Here is a 17,357-nt window from a genome sequence, read left to right as displayed (position 1 = left end):
GACAAAAACACAATTTAATTGCTTTTTGAAAGTGTAAACACTTTGCTGCAAACTTAAAAACAATCTATAATAAAATATAATATGACATTTTTCCTCATTGTGTGTCTGTCAGACAAATGCAATATATTCAGGTATTTCTTAATATTCTTTGGTTTTATAGAACATTATATTATACAACAAACTGTAGAATAGTAATGAATATAAAATTGCTGCCACACAGGAACGACTTAAAGTGCACTACAGGATTTGACATGCAAAATTAAATAAGAGTTTCACATTTATGTTGTAGAGGAATTTGTTAATATTTCAATACTGTTGCCAGTGAGGTGATCTCGAAGGTTGAAGTTTGCATTATCAGTTCTATGCAACATGAATCAATATCTATGTAGAAAAATATACACATACACGAGAAGTACGGTTTCCAGAAATCACAGGTTTCCAGAAATCACAGGTTTTATTGTTCTAGAAGATTTGACCAATGATTATAAATGTAGGTTTATGGCATTATCAAATATTGTACAAGTACATTTTAAAGAAGGTACATTTTGTATAATGTTTGTTAAAACTATTCTTTAGCTACTTTTATTTATTAATTAATATGTATAAGTACACCTATTTGTGCTTAATATACTTATTGTATACCGAATTGTTTTGAATTATTATTATTGTTATTATTATTATTATTATTATTATTATTATTAATAACAATAAAAATAACAATAATACTTTTTAAAAAGTAGGAATTATTTTATACGTATGGGGAGATTCACACCCCAAGACTGTCAGGATGCACTTTAAAGCAATAAAGGGTGTTTTTACATAGTGGGTATTTATTGGGGATGGTGATTTATATTTATATATTTGTTGTGATAAGGTTTCTCCATCCTCCCATCCTGTTTTTTGTTGATGACTTTTGTCCGAAGGTCCTGCAAAAAATATTAGCTGTGGCTGTATGTGGGAAGATTTAGAGCATTATTTTTCCTTACGAGGGTCAACAGTACCACTGGTTCCGGAAATCTTTGTTATCATTGGAAGGGGGAGTTTTTTACCTTAAATTATTGGTGATGGGCTGTCAGTTGTCCTCCATCTTGGACTTGAGTTATTGGTTGGGCTTGTTTTGTTTGTGTTTGCCAATGGCGCTGTTCTTTCTTAGCCACCATATCTTATTAGAAGTTGAATAAATAAGTATACTTTTTTTCCCTGCCATTTAAGGCTCCTTTGTTTTTTGTTTAGTTAAATTTGGATTCTAATAAATGCTGAGATGAGCAGTCTGATATCAGCCATTAGGGCATTTATGTATAAAATAGAAAACAGCAATACAATTAATCTACAAAACCAATTGTTTCACAGTTACATTTTTAGTTTGGTATCAGTTGTTAGAATACTAAATGTCACCTATTAAATGCTTGCTCATCTCCAGCACAATTCCATTGTGCTAAATATAGGACAATCATTTTGACAGTTCTAATAAGTGTGTTCCTCTTTGGCTCTACTGTGACATCGTGACACCTTCATCTCTCTAGAGAAGTAATCGGTTACCTTTACTTGGGAAAAGTCATCTTTTAATAGAACTGCATTGTCTTTATTGTAGGTCTAAAGTGCTGCAAATGTATGTACCCTCCCCTATATTCAGACTAAACTTTCAGCATAAGCAAAATTTTTAAACATAATTATATAAAAAATATTACTTTAGACATAATGTTTACTGTTATTCTTGCACCAGCCATAGTAATGGAAGTACATTAATCTCTTAAATAGTTGTACAATTGAACAAGAGTCTAATTAAGATGTCTGGCCTGAAGCTGTGTACTGGAAGCATTATCTCATAAACAAATATTCCCAGTATGTTGTAGATTATAAAACTCATTTTTTATGTGCTTTTCTGGTAACACGGCACAGAATGTACTTGAGAACCAATCAACAGCTTTACAGATCAAATTTAATTTGAAATGGAAAAGCTAATTTATAGTAATGCCATTGGTCACAGTCGTATAGTAAGATGAGGTTATTTGTGGGTCAATTAAGATTTCTTTGTAGGCATGTCTATTAGTTTTCTGTATTCTGGATTTTTTCCACACCGGATCAATTATTTACAAGAGACACAGTCAATGGTAATTGGCAAATAGTGATGAACTTATCTTCCCAGGGATATTGCCAGGTTTAAAAAAATGAAAGTTCAGCATTTATGATGACACAGCAAATTGTAGTATGGCTTGTACGGTAGCTCTGTCATTAACCTAGGATTAGACTATGCAAGTGCTGCATAGCAGTCATAATAAATGGGTATAAACATGGCACAACGATTTCAAAGAGCATTCCTGTTTGAATTCACATGCTTGCAGATGATGATCAAAGTAGTAGATGTGATTGATCTGGTGTCATAGAGTATTTTTGATATTTTGGTTTAGAAGAATATAATAATGAGACAGGCAAGTCATTTCAGCCGATTCTGAATTTTAATAAAGATTTGCTCTTAAATTCTCACATTAAAATTATCTGGCCAATCACTGTGCATAAAAAAGTTAAGATTGTCAATAGTCAAATACAAAGATTTTTATCTTTTTAGATTGTTTTAGAGTTCATTTCAGCATCTGTGAATGTTACTATTTGTGATCTGTGGCTTATCATAGCCTTGCCTCTGACTATGGTGATTTTTATATGTGTACATAATGTGTATAATTAATATATAGCAGCATTGCGGGAAGCAATACTGTCAAAATTGAGTATACGCACTAGAAGAGTTTTTAAACAATGTCAATAGAAGTGCCCTTCTGATGGATATCTCTTAAAGACTTTTCTAGTGTGTATGAGGCTTAGGTTGAGTTGAGCACAATTTAGCTGCAGAGGCTATGAAGAGCTGATTAAAAAAAGAAAGGAAATAGAGAGACTGCAGACAAGCGGAGAGTAAATTCTGTTTGGGACTTGTAGTGCTACGTTCTGTCATACCCGAGGCTTGAATCTGTTCTGCAGCTGGGATATGTTGGAATCTGGGGTTTTAATGACTTTTGGCCACATATGGGATAAACCTCAGGGAATGAGGTGCATGGCTGAGAAGATGGAGTCTAGAAGAGGTAAGTAAAATTCAATTATAATTTATTGAAGTTTAAGTACAGAGTCAATAGATCAGCAAATCCTGAAGACAATAATGAAAACCGGAATGGAATCAGTAGTATCCTTGGGATCACCTAAAGCTGAAATAGAATATAGTCAATGATAGTGATAACTGGGTCATAGAATTGTCCGATGGTGACCATCAATGGTATAGAAGCTATGAAGAACTGCTGGTAAGTATGGTGAAGCTCAATTCAGTAACCAATAACTCAGGCACTAGATGAAGGTTAGAAAAACAAGTGGTGAACAGCAGTATTCCAGTGGTGCATGAATTGCGTCATTGCAGCCCCGCCCCTGCTGTGCAATGCCTGAAATACCGGCAGTGCAGAGTTAGGGCATGGCCACGAGGACATGATCGTGCTGGCCCCCACACCTGCCATCCCATCCCACCCCATCAGTGCCCCCCCCCCCCACCTCACTGAACTGGCTGCCCTCTCCCAGAGGGCAGCTAGAAAGTAGGCAACTATGAACAAACTGCTTCAGATAAAATAACATGAGGTTGCAGTGGGAGTTTCTGTTACTGAGAGCAACCAAACTATATCTTACCAGAAATTTTTATGTACAAAAAAGGCTTGGATCTTAGAATAACTATTCTGAATTGGACCTGCAATATGTAAAAAAAGAAAACCAAAAAAGAGTTTTTACATGACTCCCATGTTGAATATTTTGTAGAGAATTGATCTTCTAATGTGGTTTAACCTTCACTTCTCCACTACTCTTCTATACTAGGGCGCTGAGTTGATTGATTATGATCTGTCTCTTAGGATGTAAAAGGTAGAAAAAATCACTAGTGCAAATCAATATAAATTGTATTTGACTTATAAAAGTAACTGCATTTACAATGTAGCACATTAGTAACTTTCTACACTCTGCCCTCAACAAACCTTTTCAGACTTCAGTATTTCTGTGTTACTGATCATTCTTATCATACCCTAATTGATAATATTATATATTGTAACTGTAGTTTTAACTCTGAGAAAAATAAACCAAAGATTTGTTGTTCCAGTGAGTCATTATTATACACTGAGACACATGGTAGTTATCTTTTTATTACACTCTTTGGTACTTCTATGTACATTATGGATGTAAGATCCCGTAAATGTAATAAAATGTATAAATATGCAAAAATAGCAAAGTGCCCCAGGGATGCTTTTCTGTAATTAAGATGCTATGTTGTTGTTTTTATTCATAGGAAATTAAATATGAAAATATGTATGGCTGGTAAATGTCCCAATGAGAGAAGCATGTTTTATATATAATACATAAGGTGGAAAATAAAAATTACACTTTACCCACTGTATCTATAAACAAGAAAAAAAAGGGTTTTCATTCTAAATGGATAAAAAAACCTCCTGATTATTAAACTTTACATTCGTCCCAGATTTAATTTCTATTCCAATGATCCTCCTATATATTTGTATGTACTCTATCAAGCAATATATCCTGTATACATCATTTCCATACAATCATTGACCCAGAGAACCATCCACTTCCATGTCCATGGTTCTTTCGACCAACAGTCAACAGTCCAGGCTGGTCATGTGCCAGTGCGAAGAATATGTTCTTAGCACACACTCAGAGCTGGATTAACAATGGGGTGGATAGAGCTACAGCTCCAGTCTTCCCATTGAAATAGGCCCTCTGCAGTGCAGTAATGACAGGAAAATATGATTTTTTTGTTACCTGCAACAACATTAACTTCCTGGCCACCAGAAACTACAACCGTTCACCCCTGTGGACCACTGAAGTCCCACATACTCCAGGGCCTGTCTTAAACTACACCAGCTTAACCTCCATAAGCTCCACCTGTAGGTCATCCAAAGCTGCGATCTGTAGTACTAGCTTGGTTGGCATGTCTGAATGCCAATACTTCCTATTTAGAATGACACTTGATCGCTTTAATTTGTGTAAATGACCAAGCAGGAGCGCATCTGGATGATGTTTATCAATAGAGTAGGTGCTGGCATCAAAAAGGATTTAATATTTCTGTATGACTAATTGAATGCTCAAGTTATTTATGTGTCCATATATTCTATGACATTTATATTCTAGTTTTTATTGAGATAATCAGATGTAAATTTTAGTATATGTGGGCAGAAAGTCTCCCAATCCCTGTCCGCATCTCGGTGAGGCTCTTGGACAATATGCTATTAGTGAATAAATAGCCTGCTCTATGAGACTTTAGTTTGACCTGAGCAGATATCTGTCTGTTGTGGCCCCAGTATGGGCACATTATCACATTCATTGTTGATTCAATATGGTACATATTTAAAATCATCTTTCAACACTGGTGGCAGTCCCAGACTTAGAGCTCTGCCCTCTACTGTTGCGCACGCCATACTCAGCATGCAGCTCCCTATCATGAACTTACTACACTGGCAGTGGCCATCCAGTAAAGAGTACAGGCAGATAGGACTATGGGCTTCAATTATCAAGACATAACTTCTGTATCACTCTTTAAAAGATGTATGTTCCATTTTTGTACTGCACTTGCCATCTATAGATGTCGAGAGTGGTATAGTCTAAATTACTGTCATTGGGAAGCAAGTGAAGGAGTAATGCACATGTGTAGACTGGATGGTGTGCATGTACGTGACAAAGAAGCATTTCACTGGCAACTTTAGGTTGCAAGCAGCAGAAAAGAGTACTCAGCTGAGGAGAGAGACAATGCTAGAGTTGACCAGAGATGTAACTCTCTGAACACCCGACACCGAACACACGCCACCAGCATCCCCTCTCATGCGGCTGAAGGGAAAATAAATCTTTCAATAATCAATGACCAGTGAATGATTTCGATCACCTTAAAAGTCAGTCTAAATGGACTTTTATTTCATAAGGAGATGGCCGAAAAAGGAGGTGGTGTTGATGTCATGTAATGTCAGCAGCATGCCACCACCAGCCATCGGCCCACCTGTGTTACAGGGGAAATCCCAGCGTTTCATTGGGATACGCATAAAATGCTGGGCATTCCCCTACTCAAGCCTTGTGTCTACCCCCCCCCCCCCCCCCTCTAGAGTGAGCGGCTCTGTGAGTGTGAAACCACCCACCATAGGACAGTGGGACGAATTTGGACCTGAATGAATGCATCTAAATAAGCCCCTAAATTTCAGGAAAATGAGGCTGTGTGCATCATTGAGGGTGGGAGGAGTCATCATGCATTATATACACACATAGGAGCAACAGCATGATTAGCTAGCAACCCACAAAAAGGGGGACAGACCAGCACAGGCACTGTAACCAACAGAACACACAAATGGCATTTTAAACAAATGCCATTTGTGAAGCCTCCAAGCTCTATTTAAAAGTGAAGACACAATAGAGCCACAGAATAAATTTAGCATGGGTCTGACCCCACCCTCTTTTTGTTTTAATATGAATAATAAGTGGGATCAAGTAACGTGCACATTTACCTATCATTTTAAATGTGATCACTAATAAAAATGGGTACTTGTTTCCTAGCAGGGCACCCACTAAGCAAATAGCTTAGTGTGCTATTCTGCGTAGAAAAATTGCATCTACCGTCCAAAGTGCTGTGTGATGTGTGCAATGCGATGCGATGTCCACGTTAACTGCACAGGAGTGCTTATACAATGAAATCGTGCATAGGATAGCATGGCACCAGATGCAATGCAATATTTGATTGTACAAGCCATAAGATGTGATGAGTGCTTACAATGGGATGTGATGGGTGCTTACACTGAGATGTGATGCTATGTGATGTGTGCATAGTATGTGATGGGTGCTTACAAATATAAGCACCTGCACCTACGCCATTGTTTAGCGTCAACCCCAGTATCCACGCCTCCCCGAAGCGTGGCGAGCGGTGGCGGAACACATCCTCTGACCTTTTCATACCCCCGCTAACCACGTCGCCGTGGAGTTGATCTCAGATAGTGTGGCGAGCGCAGCGGATAACTTTACATGTATTCCGCGTCCCCTCACAATGCTTGCTGCACTCCCCACGCTTCGGGCTCGGTGGCTCGCTGCGCTCGCCACAGTATCTAAGATCAACTCCATGCCGACATGGATACTGGGGGTATGAAAAGGTCAGAGGACGCGTTCCGCCGCCGCTCGCCACGCTTTGGGGTGGTGTGGATGCTGGGGTTGATGCTAAACAATGGCGTAGGTGCAGGTGCTTACAATTGTAAGCACCCATCACATCACATACTATGCACACATCACATCACATAGCATCACATCTCATTGTAAGCACCCATCAGATCTCATTGTAAGCACTCATCACATCTCATGGCATGGGTTCTTGTACAATCAAATATCGCATCGCATCGCACACATCGCATGGTAAAAATGTGCCATGCAATGCGATGAGATGCGATTTCACTACGTTTGCGCACGTAAGAAATCTGGGCGCCCTGCTAGGAAACAAGTACCTAAAAATTTAAACAATTAATTGATGAATGTAAAATTCAACACGTGTATATATTTATGCTTATTTATTGTGACATACTAGACATTTATCCAGTGCCACATCCTCCAAAAGGTCCGCAAAATGACAAATGCTATTTGTAAATGTCAAAGAGTATTTATAAAAATATACAATGTCAATATTTTCATTTAAGCCATTAGGAATGAAATAATTTAAGGTGCAGCACATACTTTTTCAGTTGTGCAATGGGATGTGTGACGGGAGTGAGCATCTCATCGCACCCAGCAATTGTTCTGTGTATGGGCACCTTAAGAGTGTAAATCTGATAGCTTTCACGTTTCGCTAAAGAAAGCTCTCTATCACCTCCTATCATATCGAATTTAATGCATTCAGGTATAGTAAAAGTTAAATAATTTTTCTCTACTCTAGACTAGGGATGATCGCATTCAGATCCTAGAGATCTGAACACCCCCAAACTTACCTGATACGAGGAGTTCCTGAGCTGTTTGCTTCCATCCCGCTGATAATCTGAGTTGACAACAAGGCCGAACACGATCTTCCCGCTGTCAGATTCTTGATAGACTAGAACTCTATATAAGTCCTGGCTTCTGGTGCCATCTTCATTCCGCATGTGGAATTCAGACAGCATAGATGTGTATGTGCTGTCTGCAGAGAGCGGTCTGCTATGGGGTACAAAATAACACTAATGGGTGACAAACTAAGGGGTGACAAACTAAGGGGGGACTAGCCACCCTGAGGTATATGATGATTGATCATATCCCACAAAGCCTCAGAGGTGGTTATTGTGATAAAATGAGAGAGACAAAGTGGATACACATCTGAATACTGTGCATGCCTTTGGTTTGAATGAAGCTTGCAGCTTTCATTGCTTCCTGTAATCCTCACTTTGGGGGTTATTCTAGTCCATTCTTTCTGACAAAATCCTTCTTAGATGGACAAAACCATGTGCACTGCGGGTGGGGCAGATGTAACTTGTGCAGAGTGAAGAAAAAACCCACCCAAATCTAATTCTAAGTGAGATCTATATTGAAGTGTAAAATCATGCAGTCAGTATTTTCCCTGCACAGAAACAAAATAACTCACCCAAATCTAATTCTCTCTGCACATGTTACATCTGCCCCCCTGCAGTGCACATGGTTTTGTCCATCTAAGAAGGATTTTGTCAGAAAGAATAAACTAGAATAAACCCCTTTGTCCCTGGTATTAGTAGTCTGTTCTTACTTATTGAGCATTGATTTATATATGTTTTTGTAATCATTGACAGAGGAAGAAAAGCCTTCTAGTGTAGCTTGATAATTGCCGGTTATTGATCTATTAGATACATATCACCACGTTAATAGGATGACATGTCTAGTACAGAGAATGTCAGCATAAGGCTTACCATACTACAGAAAGGATCTGGACCAATGGAGGGCAGCTGGTGTCCTATGCACGGGTGAGGATGAGTGGTTACATATGTATGTCCTTTTTGATTGTACATTTGAACTTGAAAACGGTCTTCCAAAATACCAAAATGTTGCTTAGACCTTGGTGTCTGTGTGTTTTATTGCTGCAAAGTCCTGTGAGAGTGTGTCTCCATCTCTCTTGCTCTATATAATATATATATATATATTTATATTTATGCTGTCGATGGCTTGCTCCCGTGCCCTCAGGTCAGGTTGAGACAGCCTGTAGAATATACAATCTGTGCGGCGGGCAGCACTCGGAGGCTCAAGGAAGTCACGTTGAAAACTATAGAAGTGCTTTAATGAACAATGTTTTGGGGCTCTTGTCCCCTTCGTCAGCATCCTGACGAAGGGGACAAGAGCCCCGAAACTTTGTTCATTAAAGCACTTCTACAGTTTTCAACGTGACTTCCTTGAGCCCCCGAGTGCCGCCTGCCACACAGATTGTATATATATATATATATACGGACTAATAAGTAGACTTAAACAGCATGAATTTTCAGTTAACGATTCAGCCACCACCTTCGGAGGGCACCCAGCAAGTAACCTTTGGGAACAATTTGAGTGAGTACCGCCAGTTCTAAACCTTTCTCTTTCTCTCTCTCTCTCTCTCTTTCATGACGAAGTCACAAGCTGACGAAACGTGTTGGAGCGGTCCTTGGTTGATGCTGATGACAACCCACTGACGTTGTGACGTCTCTGGGTCCTCCGATTCCAGCCGCAGAAGTCGAGCCGCCGTGCCGCTGAGTGTCTGACTGTGAACTACTACTGCCGTGCTGGTTTTTTATACAATTGCATACATGCTTATTCAAACCTACATGTATGTGAGCTTTTTATTATAGTAAATTTGTACTTTCATACTAGCTCATTGGTGTGCATTCTGTTTTTTTCCTACATGTCTACCCTTTGTGGTGTTTTGTGAAACACCAAACGGAGTACAGCTGCACTGCATGTTGATCCTGCTTTATTCGGACAGATTCATTCCATCTCGGGACTCTTTAGCACTTTTATGGATCATTTGTATGTATATATATATATATATATATATATATATATATACATACATACATATATATATATATATATATATATATATATATATATATATCACAATACTTAAAAGGCGGCACTCACAGTCTTTAAACCACTTAAATTTCAAAAGTGCAATTAAGTTGCTGTCCCCATGAAGGGAGACCGGAGTGCAGATGTTTGTGTGTGTGCGGGCGATAAATGCATTATGATTATACATCTAGTATTCACTGGGTGCCCAATGATCCATTTCACCTGTTGGTAGTTTCCTCGGGTGGCACCCAGGGAATATCACCTCTATATATTAGGTTATATATTAGCTTATGGTACATATATGTGAATTCAGTATTTCTATTGCTTTTTAATCATTTTTTTCAACGTTCACTACTGTAAAAATAAATATCAGTTTAGCATTTACATTAAATTACTTAATGCGTTTAGTACACAAATATAATAAATGATATATTATTCATTTTTATATGGTTAGGTCATTCAACTGCCCATCTGGATATTGTACATATTTTACTACTTATTTTTTTCTTTAACTCCCATGAATCAAACTAGAGTGTATGTAAATTAGAAGCCAAAGCCATCTGCCAGTTAAATGCATACAAATCCAGCTGGCAAAAATGAAACATATATCACACTGTGATACAATTCATAGTGACAATGATAATTTTTGAAAATGACAAGGTCAGAATTGATAACAGATTCAATTCACAATCTTCCAACTCGTGTTATAAAAAAAAAGAACAAACGTTGAATGAAAAAGTACAGATCAAGTATTCTCAATTCCTGTACAGCATGAACTTATTTTATTCTTATTAACAGGCAAAACATATTCATCGAAAAAAGCAACACAATATTAAAGATTAAAAGTGTTGTGTCCCTAAAGTTTGGGCTGCAAACCATAAGGCCCTATGGACTTAATTATGGTCTTTTACACTGCTTGTGCAGTAGATCTCTCTGTCCAGGGAGTTGGGAGATTATAATATCATCGACATGGGCATAGTCTCTGATATATTGGCTAAGTGAGACAGCACTTTGATGCTTCCCTTTGAGCTCTGTTGGCCTTCCTTCGATGTCTACTACAAATGCTTTAAGCTTCATACAAAGCTGATTGTTCAGAGAAAGTTGGCTAACACTTATATGAGATCACATTATTTTTAGTGTAGTGTATTTTCAAAATGATATCTGTTTTAATAAAAAGAGTATACAATCAAACAATTTGCTACTTGTATCAGTAGGAATGTTATATATTTGCTACAATGCAAATGTAATAAACAGTATGTGGGGGAAATTCTAGAGACTTTAAAGTGAGAATGGGCTAGCATTTAAAAAATGGGAAATATGGAGTAACAAATCATTGTATGGCCAGTATTCAATGCCTCTGGTTCGCCATATTTTCTGGGGAATCAGTCAATTCCCCGGGTTTACAGGATATTTTCTGACAGAAAAAACAATTCGCCCTATTCAATGGACACAATTCTCTGCAAATGAAGAGCGAATGTCTGGCGATTCTCTGTTTGTGATTCTCCGCGATTCGCCAGTGGTTTTCATTGGGGTTTTTAGTGGAATTTGCCGAGAGTGTATTCAATGCTGAAGTGGAGAACTGCTTCCTCCAGTGATTTTCCCCGGATTCTCCATTTTACATTCCTCATCTTTTTCTGGAGAACTGGAATGTGATCTTTGAAAATAAAGCGTTTTTTATTTTTATTTTGTAGAAAAAAAATCAGATTTTTTTTCCTGTGAAGCGGCATGCTATTTTTATTCATGTGCTTACAGCACATGAATATATATATATATATATATATATATATATATATATATATATATATATATATATATATGTTAAAATAAAGAACAGGAGGGGCGCTCCATAGTGTATCACACAGACGTTTTAATGGTAAAAACACATCCAGGTTAGGCAACAAATGGACTCGTACCAAGAAGAACACTGCTGTGGGCTGGGTACCACAAGATTCAATACATGAAATGCCAGGCAACCTCCTACCGCTGATCCGGGGCTCTGCTGGAGACCACGACCTCCCGCTGAAACGAGCAGCGTGCCGGGACAACCACACAGGAACAGACGCGGTGGGGGAGCTGTACAGGGTAAGAGATGCCGTCACAAGCCCCGTGACGGCATCTCTTACCCTGTACAGCTCCCCCACCGCGTCTGTTCCCGTGTGGTTGTCCCGGCACGCTGCTCGTTTCAGCGGGAGGTCGTGGTCTCCAGCAGAGCCCCGGATCAGCGGTAGGAGGTTGCCTGGCATTTCATGTATTGAATCTTGTGGTACCCAGCCCACAGCAGTGTTCTTCTTGGTACGAGTCCATTTGTTGCCTAACCTGGATGTGTTTTTACCATTAAAACGTCTGTGTGATACACTATGGAGCGCCCCTCCTGTTCTTTATTTTAACAGATTGTCTTTGCTTCTCCCGTGAGTCCTGGGAGTATTGGAGGAGGCTGCATCCAATATATGGATAAAGTGTGATCAGCTACAATCATTGATCTATTGGCTGACTATTCATCTACTGTTGGTGTGGTTAATAGCCTTACTTTGCGCCGTATATCCACCAATCTTTTCTTCCATATATATATATATATATATATTTTTAAAACAATATATATATTTTTTTTACACATTCACCAGCAGGGGGCCGAGCCGGGAGCCGCTCATTAATATTCATATATTTACTGCACACTGATCCCGATCATTACACATGCACGATCGAGACCAGTGTGAAGCGGCTCCCGAACACAGCCCCCTGCCAGCTCTGGGGGGCTCTCCCTGTGTCCCCCACAGCCCTCCTTCACCCCCACAGTGTCCGGCGCAGGCAGGGAGGCTTCCATCTCCCTGCCTGCAGCCGTCCCCCAGGGGGGGGGGGGGTAAAATTTTTATTTTGGTGTAAAAAAAATCAGAATTTTTTTTCCTGTGAAGCGGCATGCTATTTTTATTCATGTGCTTATAGCACATGAATATATTTTAATTATTTTTATTTTTTTTAAACAATATATACTTTTTTTTACACATTCATCAGCAGGGGGCCCAGCCGGGAGCCACTCATTAATATTCATATATTCATATATAAGCACAGGGGGCTTTGCCTGGGGCGGAGCTGGGGGCTTGCACCGGCCCTGCATAGCGCCCCTTTCATTTATCGCTCACCCGCTTCTTTGTATATGGGGGAGAAGCAGTATCAGTTCTCCCCCAAAATGACTCTTCATACATCGGCCCCATATTTTCACACAGTTAACTGGTTAGAACCAAACCCATGAGCTGTTAGGCAGCAATGCTAACCATCCTGCTACTGTACTGTGGATTCATGTTTTTTTTTTACTGTGTGCTAAAATTATTTTGGTTCATACAAAGTAGCCATAGGTTTTAATCCTATAATTAATGGTATCATGATGTTATATGTTCTAGCAAGGGACTGTAATTACCTATTATGCATCCACGAGTCTACACAAGAGTATTAGACAAGAGTGAGAAAGCATGAGGCTTTGGGTAGTTTCCTAATGTAAAGACTAATAGTACTATATGTTACATGTGGTATATAGATGAAGTGTCAAATTTTATATAATGTTTCATTTTTTTGCTTTAAATTAAAATTGAATTAGAATTTTAAAACTATCCAAAGCTTAAAAAATATTACATAGGATATTCGGTGATTATGTCTGTGCCACATGACCTATGACAAACAATACTTTGGAACATATCATGATTTGTTCTGTATAGGCTACTGTTTATGAAAATTGTGGAATTGGTGTATCATTGGGTACATTGGTGCCCAGAACATTACAAACAAGGTGTTAAATGTAATAACCTTTGAGTCCTGGAGGTGCAGAAGTTTGGTGTGAGTCTGCCCATTATTTCTGAGCAGCAATAAATTACAAGACAGATAACCTGCACCTATGGAAACCAGAGGCTATTACAGTTAGCCCCAGAGTTACCAATAAGGGGAACTTTGAATATAAGAGAAAATATGCATTTACAGTATATGAACTTCTTTGGGGCAAGTACAGTACTGTACAGTAAGTCCGATTTACTTTCAGCTCTGCATCAAGCACGTTGTGTCTGTACTTTTGACCCCTTTGTTAAGCATAGAATCCATGCTATATAAACTAGATTTTAAAGTGCTTGAGGCAATAAGTGAAATTGTATCTTATGTCAGCACCTGCTGTAACCAATTTAATAAAAGTAATTTCATTGTTATAGTGGACATAGCAAGGATGAAATAGTGTCTTTATAAGATTAAACTTGACAGTAGGCTTAATTGCACAAACGTTCTGTGATTTATGTTCTAATTGCATTGTATTTATAAAAATCCTGGATGAAATGTAAATTGCTGGATATTTTAATTTGGCAGAAAAGTTTCCATTGATAATGCGTAAGTGTTTGTGGTACTCTTTACCTAGAACGGCGCCCACGATTTTGATCTTAGGCATCGCAAGGCAAAAAATCGCGTCGGTCGCATCGCATGCGACCAAAAAATCGCATGCGATGCGACCAACGCGATTTTTCATTGTTTCCTATGTAAAATCGCGGTAATCGCGTCGGTCGCATTGCATGCGATTTTTTTGGTCGCATGCGATGCGACCAACGCGATTTACATTTTAACATGCATTTCTATGTAAAATCGCGAGCATCGCATCGGTCGCTTCGCATGCCATTATAATGGCATGCGATGTACATGCGATGCCCGCGATGGGCGCCGTTCTAGGTAAAGAGTACCGTGTTTGCTTACACATCTTACTGCTGTTCTAAGTGATCAACCTCATTTAAAATTGAATGTAAAGTTACACCCTTTGCTTTAAGCAAAAATGTATGTATAGAATTACTGTATGATTCCACTGCTGTATTACATAAGACATGGCTACCTGTAAATATTGTAGGTATATCCCGATTCAAAGATGTACCACACATCACCATTAATAAAAAAAGAAAATCTAAATCTGTGCTAATCAGATACACTATCTTACAGTAACCTTACATTAATGTAAATAAATGTGCCACCAGGTGAACACAAAAAAGCTTAGTTATCTGTAATGAATTATATATTTTACATTACAATCAGACCAATTTGCCCTTGAGCTCCCCGGAAGGCTCACCTGCGATTTGGCACTTGATGTGCCATTTCTACCTTTAATAAAATGCATGCAATTTATTGCATGTAACTCCTGTGGAGCTGCAGTGGGGTCCAGGGAGCTGGTAGCGGCGAGTGCAGGGCGGCGGGGCAGAAAACAGCTGCTAAACTTAAAATATATTTTCAAAAGACTATCCGGCCGCTGACTGGCTGAGCCAAACAGCGTCATCCCATCAGTGGCCAGACAGTCTTTTGAAAATATATATTTTTAAATTGAGTAGCCGATTTGCGTCACAGCACCCCCCCCCCCCCCCCCCCCGCAGCTGGTATCAAATGATTTCTCTCCTCTTCGGAAATCAGTCTGGACTGACTTTTATTTCTGTCGGTGTCCACTGAAGAGGGGACGGGAGCTGACGTCAGTAGCGCATGCAGGGGGGTTTCTGAGTACCCAGAAAAACCCCCCAGGAGTCTAAGGGCCCTAGGCTGAAAGCTGAGGGTCCCCTCTTTCCATGGGTACAATAATTTAAAAAATCGGCACGTGGGAACCGGAGATATCTGACTTCAAAGCAGTGGTCCCCATCCAAGCCTGTTAATTGCTCCTCCCAGTCAGATATTTCAGGTTCTCTCTGGACACTAGTAGCTTGTCTCTACTGTTCCCAGAACCAGATATATCAGCCTTCAAGCTGCTGTTTACTGCTACAGCTCCACACACCTGGTATGTATTTTTTTATACTGGTTGGCAGATTGCTCTGCCTCCTGAACTCTGATCCCCTAGTCCCCAATACCATTTGGTAGGTGGTATTCTCTAATTTTTAATTCCATTAAAATCTAAGAAATCTATTTCCAGGAACTGGAGATATCTGCAGTCAAGCAAGCTGTCCTCCCACCAGAAAATTATGGATAATAAGCCCACTCCACTATACACCCCTCCCCTGCATATTAAACATCCTCTACCACCCTGGAAGTTATGTATCAGGACCCCTTCATTCAGCCCAATGCCCCCTTCTCCCACCCCATCTCCCACCATCTGTGCAGTAAAGGGGTAATTAGTGGAAATTACTGATTCAGGCCCTACATGCTGAGCGGTTGATATACTGTAATACCCCCTACCACCCGCGGGACATCAAAGCTTCCCTCACCCCTACCGCTGGAGGATCGGCAGGGGCCCCAATACATTGCTATGCCCAGGGGTCTACACTGCTGTTGACGCCCCTGTATGTATATACAGTATATATGTATGTTTATATATATATATATATATATATATATGTATATATATATATATATATATATATGTGTGTGTGTGTGTGTGTGTGTGTATGTATATATATATATATATATTTATATATATATATATATATATAATATATATATATATATATATATATATATATATATATATTATTATTATTATTATTATTATTATTATTATTATTATTATTATTTATATACATTTGGTCTATCTATAATACTTTAACTGACCCGGCATATATTGGGTCACCTAAGTGTCCATCTCCATTCTTTGCTCCGCCCCTCTCTGGAAACCCCCTTCTGAAAATCCTGCGTTTGCCCCTGGACGTCATTTGAAGTTAGCCGCACGCCCCCAGCAGGGGATTCCCAGTGTTTCATTGGGATGCCTATAAAATGGTGGGTGTTCCCCTGATGCCACCTCATGCACGCCCCCACTCCCCTGCCCATGCAAACAGCACGGCGAGTGTGATACTTGCTGAAGACATTTGCACAGGGGGGATGTACATGGGCATATACGCGCATTTGCAGACCGCCCCACCATCGGAAATGAGACAAATTTTGCCTCATTCGATCAGTATTGCATCACCCCCATTTATTTAGCATCTATTTGTGTATAATTAAAAAAAGATTTTGGATAAAAGATCCACCAATAACATTGGACATAGGGCCTTATTCTAGCTCACTCTTAGAGGCAAATTCCTTCTCAAATGGAAAAAAACATGTGCACTGCAGGTGGGGCAGATGCAACATGTGCAGACAGAGTTGGCAACGAGCAAGAACCCCTGGCAACAGACATTAACCCCCCCTTGGCAACGAGCAAGAACCCCTGGCAACGGACATTAACTCCTCTTGACAACAAGCAATAACCCCTGGCAATGCATATTAACCCCTTGGTAACAGATATTAACCCCCTTGGCAACTGACATTAACCACCTTGGCAACGGACATTAACCCCCTTGGCAACAAGCAGGTAATTTATAATTTATTAGAAGCCTTACTGTGGGGGGCAACGTGGTGTGGGGTTC

This window comes from Crinia signifera, chromosome 9, assembly GCF_055691185.1.
Source record: "Crinia signifera chromosome 9, ASM5569118v1, whole genome shotgun sequence".
Classification (NCBI taxonomy): domain Eukaryota; kingdom Metazoa; phylum Chordata; class Amphibia; order Anura; family Myobatrachidae; genus Crinia; species Crinia signifera.
This window is presented reverse-complemented; position numbering follows the sequence as displayed.